General features: G+C 40.2%; 1 protein-coding gene across 4 annotated transcripts in view; it reads right to left on the bottom strand.

The window, feature by feature from the left end:
• Positions 1-19,444, bottom strand: part of ACVR1 (activin A receptor type 1) — a 123,858-nt gene that overhangs the window by 61,646 nt on the left and 42,768 nt on the right. For 2 of the 4 annotated variants that reach the window (XM_023756105.1, XM_014457986.2), the window contains exon 2: positions 9,905-10,194. The gene's annotated coding sequence lies outside the window, so the exon portion shown is untranslated. Of the gene's footprint in view, positions 1-9,904; positions 10,195-17,734; positions 17,759-19,444 lie in introns of those variants that run through there. The other 2 variants (XM_006091243.3, XM_023756103.1) reach the window with 2 other exon arrangements.

Below are 19,444 nucleotides of genomic sequence, written 5' to 3'. Positions count from 1 at the left end.
TTTGTACAGCCTGGCAAGGAAATTACCTGGGGGGGGGGGGGGGAGGGGGGTTGCTCCCTCTCCTCAATTTAAAATAGTAGCAACCAGGTATTTGAGATAAATTAAAAGATATCATCTGTAACTTGGATTTCGGGTTTCAAGGGGGGCATCCAAGAGAAGCAGCTAAACAAAAAGACGGCTGGCAGACTCCGGGTAGAGCAGACAACTCCCTGGTGGACAATATCCCATTTGGAAAGGACTCCTTGGATCTCTAGTTGCAGACACCAGCTGATCCGCCCAGAGCCATCCCCAGTGACCTCTGAGACAGCTTCTGTAGCTTGAAAATATATCTCCTACAAGTCAGAAATTGACACATTATCTCCCCCACCCCCTGTCTTCTAACAGTTATTGACGTTATTTGGAAAGCCATACTTCCATGCCTATTAATAACCCTCAGAAAGAACCCCGAGGAAGTGTCAAGAGAAAAATAGCCTGGCTGATGGGAGCCAAAGACTCAATCAGAGGCTACCACTAGCAATTAATACATTTGAAGAAAAAGAAAGTTGTAACATCTCTGTATCACATGTTATGTATTCAGGAGACTTCAAACATAATACTTAGCCGATGAATTCAAAGAATGCTGAGTCAAGAACACTAGACTTTACAGAAAGGAACTCTTTTACAGACGCTTTATCTATTTAAATAGAGCAGCGCTAGCAACGATGCCAGGGATTTATGCCTACCAAGCTACCATTAAATCTTTATGGTTATTTACACCTTTATAAAGCTTCTCCAGGTGACACCTTTTTAAAATTTTTTTAAAATATCTTTTATTGATTTCAGAGAGGGAGAGAGAGAGAAGAGAGAGAAACATTAATGATGAGAGAGAATCATTGATTGGCTGCCGCCTGCATGCCCCACGCTGGGGATCGAGCCCGAAACCCAGGCATGTGCCCTTGTCCGGAATCGAACCCAGGACCCTTCAGTCCACAGGCCAACACTCTATCCACTGAGTCAAATCAGCTAGGGCTCCACGTGACATCTTAAATAGCATCCAAATCAATCTACTCTAACATCATAGAAAAACGAATTAACATTAGTCTTTAAAAAGACTTTTCTTTTTTTAAATTTATCTTTATTGTCGAAAGTATTACAGATGTCTGCTTTGTTTTGTTTTTTTCCCCACTGACCCTCTCTTCCCCTCTCCCCGCTCCCTGCCCCACCTTCCCTCTGAGATTCCACAGACTGTTCATGGTTCTACGTCTCTGGATCTATTTTGTTCATCAGTTTATTTTGTTCATTAGATTGCACATATGAGTGAGATCACGTGATGCTTATCTTTCTCTGACTGGCTTATTTCGCTTAGCATAATGCTCTCCAGGTCTGTCCATCTGTAGCAAACGGTAAGAGTTCCTTTTAAAGAAGGAACTCTTAAACCGACTTCTCACCGTGGTCTTTCTCCTCTCCCCTCCCCCATCTAGAATGTGATTAATGGAATTCTCTCACAACTTAGCTTAAAATATGTTTTTGCCAGTCGAGCAGCTAAAGCAGAATCAGATAATTGTGGTATGACTCAACAAATGCACAGCTGTTCATTTAAATATATCCATCGAAAGTATAAATACAATCGTGAGAAAGAACATGAGCCATGTCCACAGGGCCAGTGCAGAGTTGAACAAGCTAGCATGGAAGTGACCACGATAGAAAATAAGGAGGAGATGGGGAGATGAGGCAGAGAGCGGTTCCGCATAGGGGTAGAAAGAGACCAGGAAACCGACGTGACCTAAAACCACCCACCCCAACCCAAACACTAAATAACAAGGACAAGGTAAAAGTGAAAAGAAATGCGCTCTACTGAGTGGGGAGAAAGAAACAAAATTTAGGAAATAGATGATGCTCCCAAGAGGCAGACATCTTAGAGGGTAGAACTGATGAATTCGATCTGTTATTAAAAACACAAGTAGCCTTGGCTGGTTTGGCTCAGTAGTTAAGAGCACAGGCCCATGAACTGAAGGGTCGTGGGTTCAATTCCCCATCAAGGGCACATACCTCAGTTGCAGGTTCAACCCCCAGTCAGTGCACACGCAGGAGGCAACCAATCGATGTGTCTCTCTCACATTCTCACATTGATGTCTGCCTCTCTCTCTTCTCTCTCTCTCTCTCTCTCTCTCTCTCTCTCTCCCCCCCCTCTCTTTCTCTCTCCTCTTCCCTTCCTCCCTAAAAAAAAAATATCCTCAGGTGAGGATTAATTAAAAAACTAAAACTAAACAAAGACCCCAAGGCAGAGGACAACAGAAGAAGCAGTATTCTTACCTCAGTCCTCTCTCCACCTTCCAACTCGGGGATTATGAAATCATGAAAACATGAGAATCCCTCCAATAGTCCCAAAGCTAATAACTGAAACACACCACCCCATACCAGGCAACCCTTTCAGAGTTGTGAGAGTAACAGTTTAACATAAAGAAGAGGAAACGCAAAGAGAAGACAGAGAATGTGAGGAGGAGCAGGGGAGCACTGATGAAGGAGAATGGCCAGGTCAGCACTCCAGACCCCACCTGCCTTCTCTGCAGGGAACACAGAGGCCCTGTCAGCACAGGAAAAGCAGAGGCATTGAAAGACTCGGTGCCTCTCTTCTTTTAATATGGAATTCAAAATAATAACAAATAAAAAGAACATCTAATTCATGATGACAGTTTCCAAGCTCCCTGAACCATCAAGTTCTTCCCCCAAAATAATCTCTCTGGTAGGGGTTGGGAGGAGGTGGTCTTAAGTTCATGCTTAGCCTGACTACTCAGTCTTCCTACATGGAGACCATTCACATTCTCCACATTAACAGGCAAATCTGTCTTATATTATTATGAGCAACAACTATTTCAACAACCACCACCTCCTCAGCCCCAAGTCCTCCCATCTATCTCTCCCTCTTCATCCTTTCACAGAAAACTTTCTAGAAAGAGCAATCTACACAGCTCCCTTCATGTTCTCCCTCTACTCCTCCTCTCCATCGCTGAAACACCTCTTGCTAAGGTATCTGACTCACTGTAGACGTTACCTTATCCTTCACATTTACATGGGAGCTTCCTCAGAACTGATTCCCAAGCCTCATGCCCAGAGATTTTGATGCGATTGACCAGAGATGAGGCTAGAAATGCCCCAGTATGACAGCCCCTCAGTAATTCAGGCGATGCTGGGAATGCCGAGGGTGGTCTCACTCGTCCGCTCTGCAGGATGGCAGTGCCGATAACCCCCTTTGTCCCCCGGGTTCTTCCCTGGCTGGGATTCAGAGGCCCCACTCTCGCTCTGGTGTCTACTTTTAGGGTTTGGATCTGCTCAGTGTCCTTGGATGGCAGTTTCATCTTCGGCCAATCACCCCTTAAACCTTATTCTCACTCAAGATGTTACCCGGTGTTTAGCTTCAGGGTCACCAAGGTAAGACCAAACAAGCAGGTTAAGAATAGAATCACCCATTCAGGATAATTTTCCTGCCACCCTGTCTACTCCTTCCTTATTGCCATCTTTCCCTACTGTTTATAAAATTGATTTTTTAAATTTTTTATTCCAGATATTTCGTTACATAGAAACAGAGAGAAATGTATAATAAACCCTATTTTTGACCTCCCAGTTTCAAAAATAAACAACATCCTACCACCCAGTTTCAAAAATGAGTAATCTTATTTCCTCTATTCTGCCCATTTTCTCCTGGGGTATTTTAACAAGAATTCCAAATGTCACGTCATCTCACCCACAAAGTCTCTAACAAATAAGGATTTTTTTTCTAAACATAAATATAAAATCAACATGTCACCTAACAAAATTAAAAGCATTCCTCTTCCAAATATCATCTAAAAGCTGATCAGCATTTTAATTTGCCCAACAATCATATACACCCCCGCAAAAAATAAATAAATAAATAAATAAATAAATAAATAAATAAATGTGGGGAGAATGGGATAGCCTACCAGAGCGAAACTGTTCTTATCGCTTTTCAGGTATCATAACTAGCATTGTGTGGTAGCTCTGTGGCAGTGTTGAGAATACTGTGTGTATCCCATGGAAGAAAGCAAATGAGTAACTAAGATATACTCGAAGTCTATCATCCCCTGCTGTTCCGGAGAAGCAGAACTCTGTGTGAATTAAGGAGACACAGATGTAATACAGAAAAGGGTAAGTGAGAGCCTTATCAACTGAATTGGAATTGGAAGTGTTTAAATCCTCTCTCATTAAAAAGGCCTAGAAACAATGATCTACCCAGAAGCAAACATACCCAGCCCAAACTGTAATGTAAAAATACTATTTCCTACTAAAAGAAAAGGTATTGGCCCAGCCGGTGTGGCTCGGTGGTTGACCTATGAACCAGGAGGTCACGGTTTGATTCTCAGGGCACATGCTGGGTTATGAACTTGATCCCCAGTGTGGGGTGTGCAGGAGGCAGTGAGTCAATGATTCTCTCATCATTGTTGTTTCTATCTCTGTCTACCTCTCCCTTCCTCTCTGAAATCAATAAAATAAAAACTTAAAAAATGTATTGGACTATGAGGTTGCAAGCACTGAATCCAGCCAGTGGGAAGATAGAGATCAAATGATTAGGTTCTTCAACAAACTGTAAGGAAAGGAAGGGAGTGGAAGAGGAACCTGAGGTTTAAGAGACTTAAAGACATAAAAAGATGGGCAAGACTACACTACAGTAGCTAGATATGTGCACGTGGGTAATAAAACCATAAAGAAAGGCCAGGAGGCAGTTACTATGGAAATCAGGAAAGTGGTTACTAATGAGGGGGAGAGGGGCTGTGAGTGGCATGGAATATGCCAATGGACTAAGGAGGCTGCTAGCATTCTGTTTATTGACCTGCCTGGTGGTCACACAAACGTTCACCCTTTTACAATTTCACTAAGCTGTGTATGCTTTGTGTGGATATCCGTATGTGTGTTTTATTTTACAAGAAAAGTAGAAAAGGAGAACAAAGCTCTTGTCTTAAAAAGGTACAGAGTGACACACATACACACACACAATGAGGAAATAACAGTATTCCCTATCATAAACAAATGCAAAAATTTGACAGATCTGTGTTACAAAGAAGTTTATGTAATAAACTCCTGAAATATCAATTTTTTACTTTCAAACAGAAAAGCTGTTTTTTTCAAGTTCCAAGTTTATTAAATTTTAAGAAAGAAATAGGCATCAGTCATAATCAGAAGTCAAAATAAACTTAACACAACATCATATGATACAATGGTCCTCCCTCTCGCCAACTTCAATTATATAAGTTTCCTGGCTCAAAGATATAGAAAGACTGGAAAGTCCAGATAATTTTTCCCAAACACTGTGCACCATTATCATCAAATAAAAAAAATGAACATCATAAAGATGTGAGCCCTTTTTCACAAAGTACATCTACACATTTTACCCAATCCCAATAATAATATTAACAGGTTTTAAGGAGGAGGAAGTGATGACTAGATATATTTATTTAAACGAATATGATTTTTTAAACACACATACACAAATAAATATTAAAATTCTATAAAATGGAACTACCCCATCAAAAATTTAAAAAATCATATTAAGCTCCAATAATTAAAAAAGAAAAAAAAAACTGTGATCCTGGTACACGCATAGGCATAGGTATAGAGATCAATGAAAGTAAATGGAGATTCCCAGAAATAGACCAAAATGTGTTTGGGAATTTATAATTCAAAAAGAAACCAAAGGAGAAAAGTTGGGACTATTCAGTAAAATCAGTTTGACTAGCCAATGACAGACTGCTAATTTTCTACTAAAATTCCCTCTTTGTTTTTTTTCTTGGGCCCATGCTGACCAGCAGAGCCTGCATGCCCTACCCTCCCTGGCAGCCAGAAGTGCCCACATGACTTAAGTTCTCACCAACAGCGATAGAAGTGATGTGCGCAACTTCTGATCACTTGACCCGGACTTTCTCCTCTGTCCTTCGCAATGAGGGAACCCAGATATGGTAGCAAGCCAGCTATGACCATGCAGATAACTACAGTGACAATTAAAGGGACCTGGGAATATGGGCTATTTTGCTGACCTGCTCCCACTGGGACTGTTAAATGAGGAAAAACTCAACATCCATGTTCTTTGAACCATAGCATATTTTAGTCCCTTGGTTACAGCAGCTCAGCCTTCCCTTAATTATTAGAGCACCTGGAGAAAAATTAAGTTGCATTCATACCCAACATTCCAGACGGATCAAAGAATTAAAACTAAAAAATAAACACACACCAAAAACACATGACACTATAAGGAACCATGAGGTAGGTTTTTAACTGTAGGAAAGGAAAAGGTCTTTTAACTGTGATTCAAAATCGTGAAGCCACAACAAATTTGATTATATATTTATCTCTATAATCCTTGTTGAACATCTTTTATTGACTATCTCTTCCACTTAGCTCTAAGGAGCAAGAATTGGGATCTGTTTTCTTTACTACTGTATAGCCTGCTGCCTAGAACAAGTGCCATGAGAGGTATCCAATAAATACTTGTTAAATTAATAAATTGGTAAACTTAAGGATACAAAATTTTAAATAATCTGCACAGCAAAATAATGTTTATACAAAATGCCACATGAATGTCATATATCACAAGGAGAACAAAAGGCCTGGCACTAATTTTGTTAATACATAGGAGCCCCCATGAACGGAAAATAAAAAGATTAAGAACCCAATAGGAAAATAGACAAGGGACACAAGCATAAAGAGAACAAAACAGGAAATAAAAATCGCATTCAACTTATGAAAAGATATTTTATGTCAACCAAAATAAGAAAAATGCAAATCGAAGCTACCTTAAACTGTCATTTTTCACCTCTCCATTTGGCAAATTAAAAAACAAAAACCTATCAGTTTGACAACTGTACTGTGACCAGCACGGGTGTGAGGAGGCAGTGTTCTCATCCACTGATGGTGAAATCTGAAACTTTGCAAGCTCTATGGCTATAAATTTCTACCAAAATTAAAATGTCCGTACCCTTTGACCTATCAATTCCACCACTAGAAATGGATCCTACAGATATGCCCATGAACGTGTTTGAAATGATATATGTACAAGGTTATTCCCTACAGGCTTGTTAATGAAAATAAAACTGAAAATGACCTAAATGGCCATCAATACAGTACTGGTTACGTGAATCACAGTGCAGCTCTAGCCAGTTTGCCTCAGTGGATAGAGCATCAGCCCTCAGACTAAAGGGTCCCGGGTTCGATTCTGGTCAAGGGCGCGTAACTCGGTTGCAAGCTCTATCACTGGCCCGGGTCATGGTGCATGTGGGAGGTAACCAATCCATGTGTCTCTCTCACATTAATGTTTCTCTCTCTCTCTGTCTCTCCCGCTCTCTTCCACTCTCTGTAAAACTCAATGGAAAAATATCCTTAGATGAGGATATCACAGTGCATCCACACAGTGGAATACTAGACATCCATATAAAAAGAATGCAGTATTAGCGAGGAATAACTTCCAAGAAATAGTATTTCAGTGAAAAAAAAGGGTACAAAACAGTGTATATCATTACTATTTGCGTTTAGAAAAATTGCAATAATCTATAGGTTGCATGCTGGTATATGATGTATGACCTGAAATCTCTGAAAGAATACACAAGAAACTGGTAACAGTGGTTGCCTCTAGGAAGGGGAACTGGGCACTTGGGAGACTTATATTTCACTCCTGTTCCTTTCTAATCTTTTTTTTTTAAATATAGTTTTTATTGATTTTTTACAGAGAGGAAGGGAGAGGGAGAGGGATAGAGAGTTAGAAACATCAATGAGAGAGAAACATTGATCAGCTGCTTCCTGCACACCTCCTACTGGGGATGTGCCCGCAACCAAGGTACATGCCCTTGACCGGAATCGAACCTGGGACCTTTCAGTCCGCAAGCCGACACTCTATCCACTAAGCCAAACTGGTTAGGGCTCCCTTTCTAATCTTATAAATATTGATTATATTACTTTCCTAAAAATAAATATTTTATAAAATAACAACAACACAAATATTCATTTCCAGCCCCGGATATCTGAAAACTTCTCTGGTGAGTCCAACCATCAATTACCCCATGAAACTACTGAGCTGGACAATTTTAACCCTGTTTCATAATTAAGAATCAAAGGGTTAATTGCAATTAACTACCACCACCATCTCCTCCTCCTCCCACAAATAAGCATATATGCAAAATATAAGTCAGTTTCTTAATTCTATCCCTATTATTCATTACTTCCTCTTAAAACTAATTCAACCTCATGCCACCTTAAATGGGCATGAAAATATCTCAAAACGCTCCAAGGATGGTAGCCAAAACTAACAACTATGGTAATATATTAATGCAGCCCAGTGCCAAAAAACTTCCTTCCAAACTCCCGAGATGAAAATTTGACATAAGTGACACCTCAGCAACAGCCCCAAAGCTGTGTAACATCTGCCTTAGAAAATAAAAGCTCACATCCTTAATGACTAAAAGGCCAATGTCAACAGTCATGACTTTTGCTTTTTCCTTAACGTGAGGTCTCCCCCCACCCATATCCCCCTTTAAATTACAGGCTAACGTCTCACTTGAGGACTGGTTATTATTATGTTACAGCCATATAAAGAGCATTAAGCAGTCATTACTTAGACTGAGACTCTACTGAAAAGGAAAAATTCTCCTTAAAAGGGAAAATACCCACAACATATGAAATAGAAGGAAAAACCAAGTCATAAAATAAAATGTACAGTCACCATCGATTTTTAGACATAATTAATATGCCTAGTTTGTTTGTAGAGGAAAAGATCTGTATGTGAAAAAATGTGTCTTCAAAATTATTAGCTATAGGTAAAAGAGAGAAGGAATGGAGAAAATTATATATATGTAAGTACAGGCACTTATATATAGTATATGCCTTACTTTACACTGTTTTGTGATATTTGAAATTAAATAATCAAAAATAAACTTTTATATAAAGAACAAGGTTTTTTAAAACAATGAATTAGACTTCCCTTAAAAAGAAAGCTACTACAGTCCTTCCCCAAAAAATGACAAACTAAGGAGGCTGCATAGAGCAAACCTAAGTTCCTTGCTTCTGTCTACACAAGTTTCAAATCTTATCTGAGCATCCCAACATTTAACTCAGAGAGACACACACGTTTAGCACTTAAGGCCTCCCCTCAGAAACATTTTAGACTCTAGTCTAAAGCATGTATTTGTCTTATTACCTCCATAGCTTAACACAACCTGAACGGCATTTCATCCTGACGGCAAGACTTCTGTCCATAGATTTCAAAAGACTCCACAGGGAGCATAATATTAAAATGTAGTTCAGGAAAAGGTAAAAGTATGGAGATAATACAAAGATCAGTGGTTGCCAGGGGCTGGGGTGCGGACTGAGAAAAAGGTGGAGCACAGAGGATTTTCAAGGCAGTGAAACTATTCTGTATGATACAATAATGGTGGATACATGTCATTATACACTTGCCCAAACCCATCGAATGCACACCACCAAGAGCAAACCCTAATATAAACTATGGCTTTGGGTGGTGGTGTGTCAATATAGGTTCATTTGTTGTAATTAATGCACCATTCTGATGTGGTCATTAATAGTGGGAGAGGTTGTGCCTGTATGGGGACAGGGTATATGAGAACTCTCTATACTCTTTGCTCAATTTTGCTATGAACCTAAAATTACTGTAAAACATAAAGTTTATTTAAAAGGGCAGGGGAGGGAAGAAGAGTGACCTATAAGGTGAAAAGAATGGCAGAAGCATTTTACATGTAGGGAAATGGTAGTAGTTGAACAACTTGGCCAAAGTTGAAGAATAACTGTGCAGCTCCATTAAAAAAAAAAGCCTACCTTCAAGGCCATGCAAGAATTAAGGCTGATTCTAAACTTTCTTATATTACATTCATATAAACCGAAGAAATGATCATTGTGGCTAAGAAATTACCGTGTAGATTTGATCTCTGCCAAAGAGCATTAAAAGAGGTGATTTGTTGAAATGGCTCTACTGCTGGTTCCAGCAATGCTGCTCTGAGAGCTCCTGGGGAAGCTGACGCAGCTACCTTAGAGCTGGTTCCAGGTCATCTCTTCCTGCCGTCCTTCAAGCGCTGTGCTCTTGTGCAGAGCTTCGCTCATTAGTTCACCAGGGACGTGGGGAGGGAGGCGTGCGCCTGGAATCTCCTGGAATAATGAGAAATCCCCAGGAGCTCCAAGGCGATGCTCACAAGTGACTCGGCGCTGCAGAGGGGAAGAAGAAAGAAAAACCGTCTAAGCAAAAGAAAATGCTGCAGTTGGGAATGTACTGGCTAAAGGAAGTGCATACTTGACAAGCCTTTCAATTGGGACCATAAAACTAAAGCTTATTTACAGTTAAAGCAAGTATGGGACGGGTTGAAAAACACGGGCATGCAGTATGTTGAGGTCATAGATCAGTGATGGTGAACCTATGACACGCGTGTCAGAGGTGACACGCGAACTCATTTTTTTGATTTTTCTTTGTTAAATGGCATTTAAATATATAAAATAAATATCAAAAATATAAGTCTTTGTTTTACTATGGTTGCAAGTATCAAAAAATTTCTATATGTGACACGGCACCAGAGTTAAGTTAGGGTTTTTCAAAATGCTGACACGCCGAGCTCAAAAGGTTCGCCATCACTGTCATAGATCCATACTGCTCTCAAATAATTTTCCACATGACACAAAACCAAGGAAGGCCTGCAGTTGGTAAATTTCAAGATCATGTTCTTTTAAATCCCATATATCATTACAAAACAAACAAACAAATAAAACCAAGGGCTTTGCATATATTAATTGTTATATGTAGTTGGTTTGAAAATAGAAAGCTCAAGCGGTGCAGAGAATGGAGTGAAAGTCTCTTCTGGACGCCCGGTCACTTGAGAGGCATCCCATGTACCCGAGCAACTAGTTTCTTGTTGTCCACCCACAAACAATCTGGTTTTGGTCCATTTTCAAGTACCATTCTCAGCTGCCGATAGATCTAGTTCAAAGGCTCATAAAACAATGATGGAAAAGGAGCACACAGCGGAAGGGAAGGGGGCTCTAGATAACTAACAAAAAACAAAAAGCCTCCCAGGCTCCCTTTTCCTTTAGGAAGACTTTCAAAACATCAACATTGGCCAAAGGAAGAGGAAATTTTTATTAGAACCAAACTTTCCCATTCGAATAGTTAAGTGACACAAAACACTGAAAAAACTTTCTCCTTTCGGAAAACACTGCTGTTTTTTTTAACCTCAAGGAACATGTTGCCAAGAAAAATTTCACGTAAATACATCTAAGCAGAAAACAAGCCCAAAACGCAGCATTCCTCAATAATTATTTGGAAGGAAAATCACATCAACCTTGAAATTCAAGGAAATGCTTTTACAAATAATGTCAAACCTGTCCTCGCTTCGGTTCAAATTGAAGCTCATGATCAAATTGATTTTAAAATTGTAAGGTGCAATAAAAATAAGGCATACAAACACCGCCCCCCCCCCCACACACACACACCTCTATAGAAAGGTCAACCAGAAATATGACATTTTCAACAATCATTTAGTGAAGTTAAAGAGTAAAAATTCATTTACAGAATGGACATCCTTAAAAACAAATTCATCAGCTAAGCAGCATTCACAAACCTTGAGTTTCAGAACAAACTGTTGAAATCCTGGTATTTTCCAAGATGCTGGGCCAGGGAAATTTGGCAGATTCACACTGAAGTTGCTTTTCCCGCTGCCAAAGACCAACTGCATTTTAGGAGAGGGCCAGTGCTAAGCTGCCCTGCCCAGGGCCCTCCGTGTCTAATTTATAGGTACGTACTGTTTAGGAGCAGGTTGAGATAAGCAAGAAAATAAGAAAATGCTGGTGCATATTTTTCTAATTCTGTTTTTAAAACCCAAATATGGACTTTTAAAAAAATTACAAAGGTGCGTCTACTTCCCTAGCCCTACCACCTTCTCATTCTTCAAAACTATGTCCAGGTTCTCCTGCCTCTGTTCAGCTTTCTCTAGTGATACTTCTACTTTCCAGATCTTTCCACCCTAATTCCGCTGGTACTTATAGCGTATATGACTCAACCTGGCATTTAATCCTCTGCCTTGACCTGAGTTTATCTCAATTTATCTAATTTATACTAGACGAGGGTCACATATTCTTCTGCTGCTGCTACATCCTTTCTCCACAGAACCTAGCATCTAGCATATAGTTGATGTTCAAGAGCTACTGAATAAATATCATGTCTCCAAATTAAACATAATTTCATATCTGTTTTAAAATTCATCAGCTCTCACCCCATGAATGGAAGTCAAAACCGTGGTGTCCTGCAAGGAAGAACTCAGGTTGGTAACCTGGGAGCTCAAGTTGAGAGGAAATTCTGGACACTTAACTCTTCAAACGTCCTAGTGAGAACCAATCTCCCCACAAACACCCTTGATGCCAGTAAGCAAGCTTGGCAGAGCCTGAAAGGTAGTGTAGAACAGTCATGTTCAAACCCCCAAGTGTGATTTTTAAAATAATTTTTTTAAAGACACCAATGTACCCATTAAAATCAGTGCTATAAAATAAGTATCTATATAGCAAACTCCAGCAACATGTCACAAAACTTTCACTGAGCTGAGTTTTCTTCCAAAACCTTAGCCAACTCATGTGTTTGGCTATGGAGGTTTAATTATTGGCAGCTAATCATGCCTCGTGCCCTGTGAAAATGTGACCCATAAAGGTCAGAGGCACATTCCTGGGAAGTGGTGGAGGCTGAGTGTGAGGAGGGGGAAAAGGAGAAATCCAACTCCAATTGCAGGCTTACCACAGCACTACCTTTTTGTGTAATACAATTTAAAAGAACATACCTTGAGTCATTGTCAAATGATGGGAGCTGACTAACAGGCAAGCATAAAAGGCACTTAAAATCAAACGAGTTTTTGGCAGTCAACATAGCAGCTAAGCAACAGGAAAAAAAAAATTCAGGGCAAGTTCTTTCAACTTTTTAGCCACAACTGTATCCTTGGCCTCTAGAAATCATGGCTTCCAAATACTGCAAATCCTTGGCCTTTCAAGACATCACCCCTCGTATGATGACCGATGTTAACTAGACGTATGGTGGTGATCATTTTACAATATATACAAGTATCAAATCATAATGCACACCTGACACCATACTTTCTCTTCTAGCCACTCAAACCCCACAACCCAAATCAATCTGGTGTATCTTGCTGTAGGATTACCACTAACTGACACTACTATGGGCAGCAGCACATGCTAGCAAGCGCAGGGACTGAGGAAACAGCCACACCCAGTTTTCCAACCTCCTAAATGTGAGCTTCCACAAATCATTTCACCTCTGTGTTTCAGTTTCCTTTCCCATGGGACACACAAAATACCTCCTATCTTCGAGTGTTACTCATAATGCCAGCTATCATTTAGTGAGCCTTTGGTTCTAGAACGGTGCTTAACCTCATTTGTTTTATCCGATTTAATCCTAACAACACAAAAATTGAGAGGAAGATAGTACATTCCCATTTGAAAGATAAGCCCAGCCGTTGTGATTCAGTGGTTGAGCGCCGACCCATGAACCAAGAGGTCGCTGGTTCAATTCCCAGTCAGGGCACATGCCCTAGTTGCGGGCTTGATCCCCATTAGCGGATGTGCAGGAGGCAGCCTATGGATGGTGTTTCTATCTCTCTAACTCTCTCCCTCCCTCTCTCTCTAAAAATCAATAAAAACATTTTTTTTAAAAAAAAGATAAGAAAGCAATGTTAAATGGGTTAGGTAAAACTGTCCAAGATCACACTTTTTAAGTAAGTGGCAAATCCAAGAATCCAAGTTTTGCTGACTCTCAAATCTGTGTTATTAATTACCAGTAAGTTAACTTCCACCTTGACTGTTTGCAAGAACTGAAGTGAATGCTCATAGCAGACATTCTTTTTTTAAAAATACATTTTTTATTGATTTCAGAGAGGAAGGGAGAGGGAGAGAGAGATAGAAACATCAACAATGAGAGAGAATCATTGATCAGCTGCCTCCTGCACAGCCCCTTCTGGGGATCAAGCCTCCAACCCAGGCATGTGCCCTTGACCGGAATTGAACCCGGGACCCTTCAGTGCACAGGCCGACGCTCTATCCACTGAGCCAAACCATCCAGAGCCATAGCAGACATTCTTAGTTCCCGTTCCTGTTTTCTACCCCTGAGAGAATAAGAGAAGTGCTAAAACCGTGGCAGAAAAACATAAATCCCAAACAATAACACAAATCACCTGCACGATACTACAAATGAGTATAAAATGTTGTGTATCCTTGAAGAATAATCTATTCCAGGCACTTGGATTTGGGGGGGAAAACAAGTTTGATCTATTAGTAATTCTGGAGAATTCAGCTGGTTTCCAAGCTGCCCAATCTCCCAGTGGGAAAGAAAGTAGGTCATATGCCGCAGACAACTGATAAACTCAGGGGACACCACACAGCACAAAGAACAGGGAGCGCCACTTAACGTTGGGAAAAGATAACTGCTGATTGAACCAGGAAGTACGGAGGAGCAGGGAGATACCGCAGATCCTGTTCTCCGGGTGCTTCCAAATCAGAAATATAAATACAACAGGCATTAACCTTTGGGACTTGGGAATGAGAAGTGAGAATTCCCAGGAATTTCTCTGGAATCCCTCCAATTATAAGTTATTCTTAAAATACTTCCCAATATTTCTTACTCATTATTATGGATATCTAAACATCATTGTTAAATAAGTAAGAAAAAACTTAATAGAATTTACAAAGAATTGTAGCCTATAACAAATATTCGAATGCCAGAAAATGCCAGTGAACAGCCCTGGGTAGTAGTCCAACAGCGGGCCCCATCCAGCCCTCAGTCTGTTTGGTAAGTAAAACTTTTATGGGAACACAGCCCACTTGTGTATTTTATGTATAGTCTATAGCTGCTTTCACACTGAAACAGCAGAGCGGATAGTTGTGACAAAGTCCATATGGCTTGCAAAGCCTAAAATATTTACTCTCTGACCCTTTAGAGAAAAAGTGTGTTGACCCCTGCAATAACCTGCATTTGGATGTACAAGCAAAGTTAATAGCACTACCCAGAATCACATGTTGAAAAGGCCATTTTAAAGACTTATTTTGTTTCGGAAACGTATTTCTTGGAATACTACTCATAGGATTTGTGTACTCTATGCTGTACATATAAACATATTATTTTATTTGCATGGATGACTCACCAGGAGCAGCAGACGGGGCCACGTAATCTACAACATAGCAACATCAACATCTACCAGTAATCATGACCGATTCTCTCCTCTGGGCTCCCATCCTGTCCTGCCTGGATCTGGGAAATGTCAGTCTTATCCTTCAACTCCATAGGTTAGCTTTCAACTTGACCTCAGTGGATTCCTCAGCTCTACAAATGACTCTGTTGATTGTTTAATTCTCACGGGAGAATTACAACACTTTTCCCTATTTACCTTATTAACTGTTTTTTCTGTGTGTTTTTTTCAGAATTTAGAAATGCTCAAAGAAACCCTGGGAAGAAGTTCTGCATTGGAAACACTATTTTCTCAGGTATATATTTAAATATCAAGTAGGGGTCAAACTCACTAACTTTTAAAGAATGGAGAAAAAGAGGTGTGGAGAGAAGGCAGGCATGAAGAAGAACAAAGTCTCCAGGGTCTTTTAAGGAAAAGATTAAGGTTTCTCTCAAAGCCTAGAGAGAAGACCAGCCAAAGTGGAGACAGGATGACAAGGAGATTTCCTAATGCTTTGGCCCCAGGAACAGATTTAAGGCCCAAGTATCGGAGCCCCTTTCTCCTCCAGAATTTAAATTATAATTTGGCTGAAATGAGAAGCATTCACTGTGGATTATGACAGAAGTGAGTATAATTAAGCACATATATATATATATATATATATATATATATATATGCTTAAGTGACCATTCGACCAATAGCTATGACATGCACTGACCACCAGGGGGCAGACACTCAACGCACAGGCATGGAAACATGGAACAGACTGATGAATCTCAGAGGGAAGGGGGAAGGGGGGGTGAGAAGAGATTAACCAAAGATCTTATATGCATACTAAAGGCTCAGTGCATGGATTCGTGCACCAGTGGGGTCCCTCAGCCTGGCCTGCAGGGATCGGGCCGAAACCGGCAGTCCGACATCCCCCGAGGGGTCTCAGATTGTGAGAGGGCACAGGCCAGGCCGAGGGACCCCCACTGGTGCACGAATCCATGCACCAGGCCTCTAATATGTATAATCTCAAACATCCTCATCTGAATCCATTCATCTGTCCAGCCAAAGACTCATTTATTTGTGCTAGAAAGATGAAGCACAAGGATCCAGGAGAAAACTTAAGGGAACAACGGCTGTGGGATTCTATAGCACTAAGAGGGTTCTAGGCTTGAACCAAAAGGTCCTGGATTGATCCCAGCACTGCCAATCACTAGACATGTAATCTTGGGCCACCTGTGGGAGCCAAGTCTCTCACAGGCCAGATGGGCACCATGACTTTCTTGTAGAGTTGCCACATGTGACATACATCACATATAGTGGTTGCTAATAAGTGGGAACTATTACTATAAACACAATAGTTAAGGAGCAATGATGAAGACTGAGAATCATGAGAATTGATTAGGTTGAGTCATTTAGAAAGGTCAAAATTTGACCACTTTGTCTCATAAAAAATAGCAGTTTTTAAATAAATATAAAGGTCTGTGCAAGAGAAGAACATGAAGAAATAATGCCCCGTACTCATCACCCCACTAGTGGCAACTTAGAAGAAATCCAGACACCAGATGGGAAGGCTCGAGTCTAAAATAGAATTCCCTTTTGTCAACTCCCACTAGACAGGAGGTGTGACTTCAGGGAAAAGATTCAACAAAAGACAGACAGGGAGACAAAGAAACACACACCTCACTCCTAGGTATCCCACATAATTCACGCATTCTCTCCCTTCTCCCTTCCTGCCTTCTCCTTTTCTTTTCTTATTTCTTTCCCTACACAATGCCCAATGGTGTCTTCTGTTAACCAGTTTGGAAAGGAAGGAGCATTTCTGGTCAGCTAACGTCACCAATTGCATAGTAGACCTTGTGGAGCAGTTAGTAGCTAAATAAAGAAATTCAATGGATCTGTCACATTTCCCCCCTTATTTTCCTATCTTCCCTCCTCCCGTAGGTGTTAATTTTTCAAATCCTGTGAGTCCTCACCCAGTTCATGAGTCTGTGGCTGCTCCATGGAGTCATGTCAACTCCTGGATGAGTTCTGAGTTTCAAGACACCCCACCAGCCCAAACCCAAGTGGCTCTACCCCAGCTGTATCTAAGTCTCAAAAAGGTTCTGAAGAAGGAATTAGCACACCTTACGTAGAGAGGGATGGAGAATAGGCAGAGGTAACAAAGGAGGAACAAGCCATTTCTTCCATCCTCCCAACCCACTCCTCCCAAAACAGAACCAGATTTCCCTGGTAACTGGCTGGTCTTTCTCAGTGTCCTGGGTGCAGCTTGTATGTGTGTGGATCCCACTCCCACTCCGCAGCACTCCAGCGCTCTCATCACCGGGAGACACTGCGTTTTATCTGAGGTCTCTCAGTAGCATGTAATCCTTGATGATTACCCTCACACAGAATGCTGTAAAGGCTTTCATCATCTAATGATCTCAAAGCACTTTGTAAGCATTCACAGGGATGCCACCCACAGGGCCAGACCAGATGTTCTGGTTTTCTAAAGGGGTGTCTGCATTGTTACTCCTAACCTTTGCGCTGGGGTTCCTGCGTATACATACCCTCACTAGACCACTAGACTGATAGATATTAGCAAAGCTTCTATGGGGAGCTTCTTCACAGTAGGGACCCTGCATCCAACATCCTCCTGTATGCCCAAAGCCGGCTCTGGCGTCACACCAAACTTATTTAGGTATCTGTGACGTGAACGAAGCTTAAAATTACAGAAGAAAACAAAAGCATTAACAAATTCAAGCTCATAAATTTGGTCAAGAAAACTTCTTTATCAGTAAATGGCTAAGTTTCTACCCTGGACTTAAATTCAAAACAGTGCACAAAGTTCCAAATACTCTTATTTGAGTGAAACAGGTTAACACAAGAAACATAAAGAAATATATCAAGCCTTATAGAAAAAGTACTACTTCATAAAGGCAGTCTTTACTTTAGAATGGCAATACGTTTTCTTAATACATTTGTCAACTAAACAACTACTCCAAATTAAAGTTAAGTTTTTCAAAACTGTATCTACAGAAATTTCCAGATATATTGAAGAGGGATGCTACAATAAAGCTTTTAAAAACCATTCCTCCAATGCCCTCTTGCAAATATTTATGCCACTTAGCAATCTAAATAAAATTTTCACCAGATCACTTTCCCTAATTAGGTTCAATGAGAAGAAACTGAATAAAAGGCATCAGCATTCTTTTTCTAATTGTTTGGTTCAATATATTATCTGTCCACAGGCATAAAGACATTTCCAGACTAGGAATGAAACTGCTTGCCTCCCATGCAGAGAAAACAAGGTAACAAACAAACAAAAACGACTGAGTAAAGTAAAAATAAATAAATAAATAAATAAATAAATAAATAGTAAACAATATATTGTATGGCTTTATTTTCTTGTTGTTGTTATTGTGTGTCTGTGTTCAGACTACACCTCCATAATCATGTCCGACAAGCTACACATTTTATATAACATAATTGCCAGTCCTGTAATGAGTGATCTGAAAAGTTAACCTGCAAGTTTGTTGAAGAGAAAAACAGTCTCTTATTTATCTTTTTGGTTTTATAATAACATCTCTTCTCATACTAGATAGTCAACAAGTATTTGCTGACTGATGAACAGTGATGTTGATTTAAAATAAGATTAAAGTCAAGAAGTCAGGAGATTCTGGGTCTACACTGAGGGAGCAGCCTTGAGTTCTTCATACTCTGCCCTATAATCTTGATGGTATTCTCGCAGGGATTCGTCAAGGTACGATGGAGAGAACACTGAACTAATGAGTTAGACATGCCCTGTTACTACAGTTCTGTGACTGGGAAGTCGCTTATCCTCTCTGGCATTCATTTTTTCTGAACTATAAACTGAGAATGGTGGCCCAACGTGCTAAGCTTCCCTCCAGCTCAAAGATTCTCTGTTTAGAGACATTTCTTTTACAATTTCTAGCAGGATTCCTTAAAAATTACGCTAACAGGAAAGGCTACCTCTTTAATTAGAGATGGTTTTTCCACCTACTCTTCAACTAAGACGGCATCCAACCCATTCATTAAGGAAAAAAGTAAGAGTAACATTTCTCATTTTATTTAGCAATTTAGTTAGTAACTCACAGTAGGTTGCTTTCAATCTGATTTGCGTATCAATAATTTATTTGCCAACTGAAAGATAATTGAGTAAGAAAACACACAAAAATGAATAGAATAACCGTGGGGTCTATTGATACAGCCTCTCAAGGGGCATGAGAATACATCCAGTTCCCAAAGCAGGGAAACTA

Source organism: Myotis lucifugus, unplaced genomic scaffold, assembly GCF_000147115.1.
Source record: "Myotis lucifugus unplaced genomic scaffold, Myoluc2.0 scaffold_89, whole genome shotgun sequence".
Lineage (NCBI taxonomy): Eukaryota > Metazoa > Chordata > Mammalia > Chiroptera > Vespertilionidae > Myotis > Myotis lucifugus.
The sequence above is the reverse complement of the archived record's forward strand: the minus strand, read 5'-3'. Positions and strand labels throughout refer to the sequence as shown.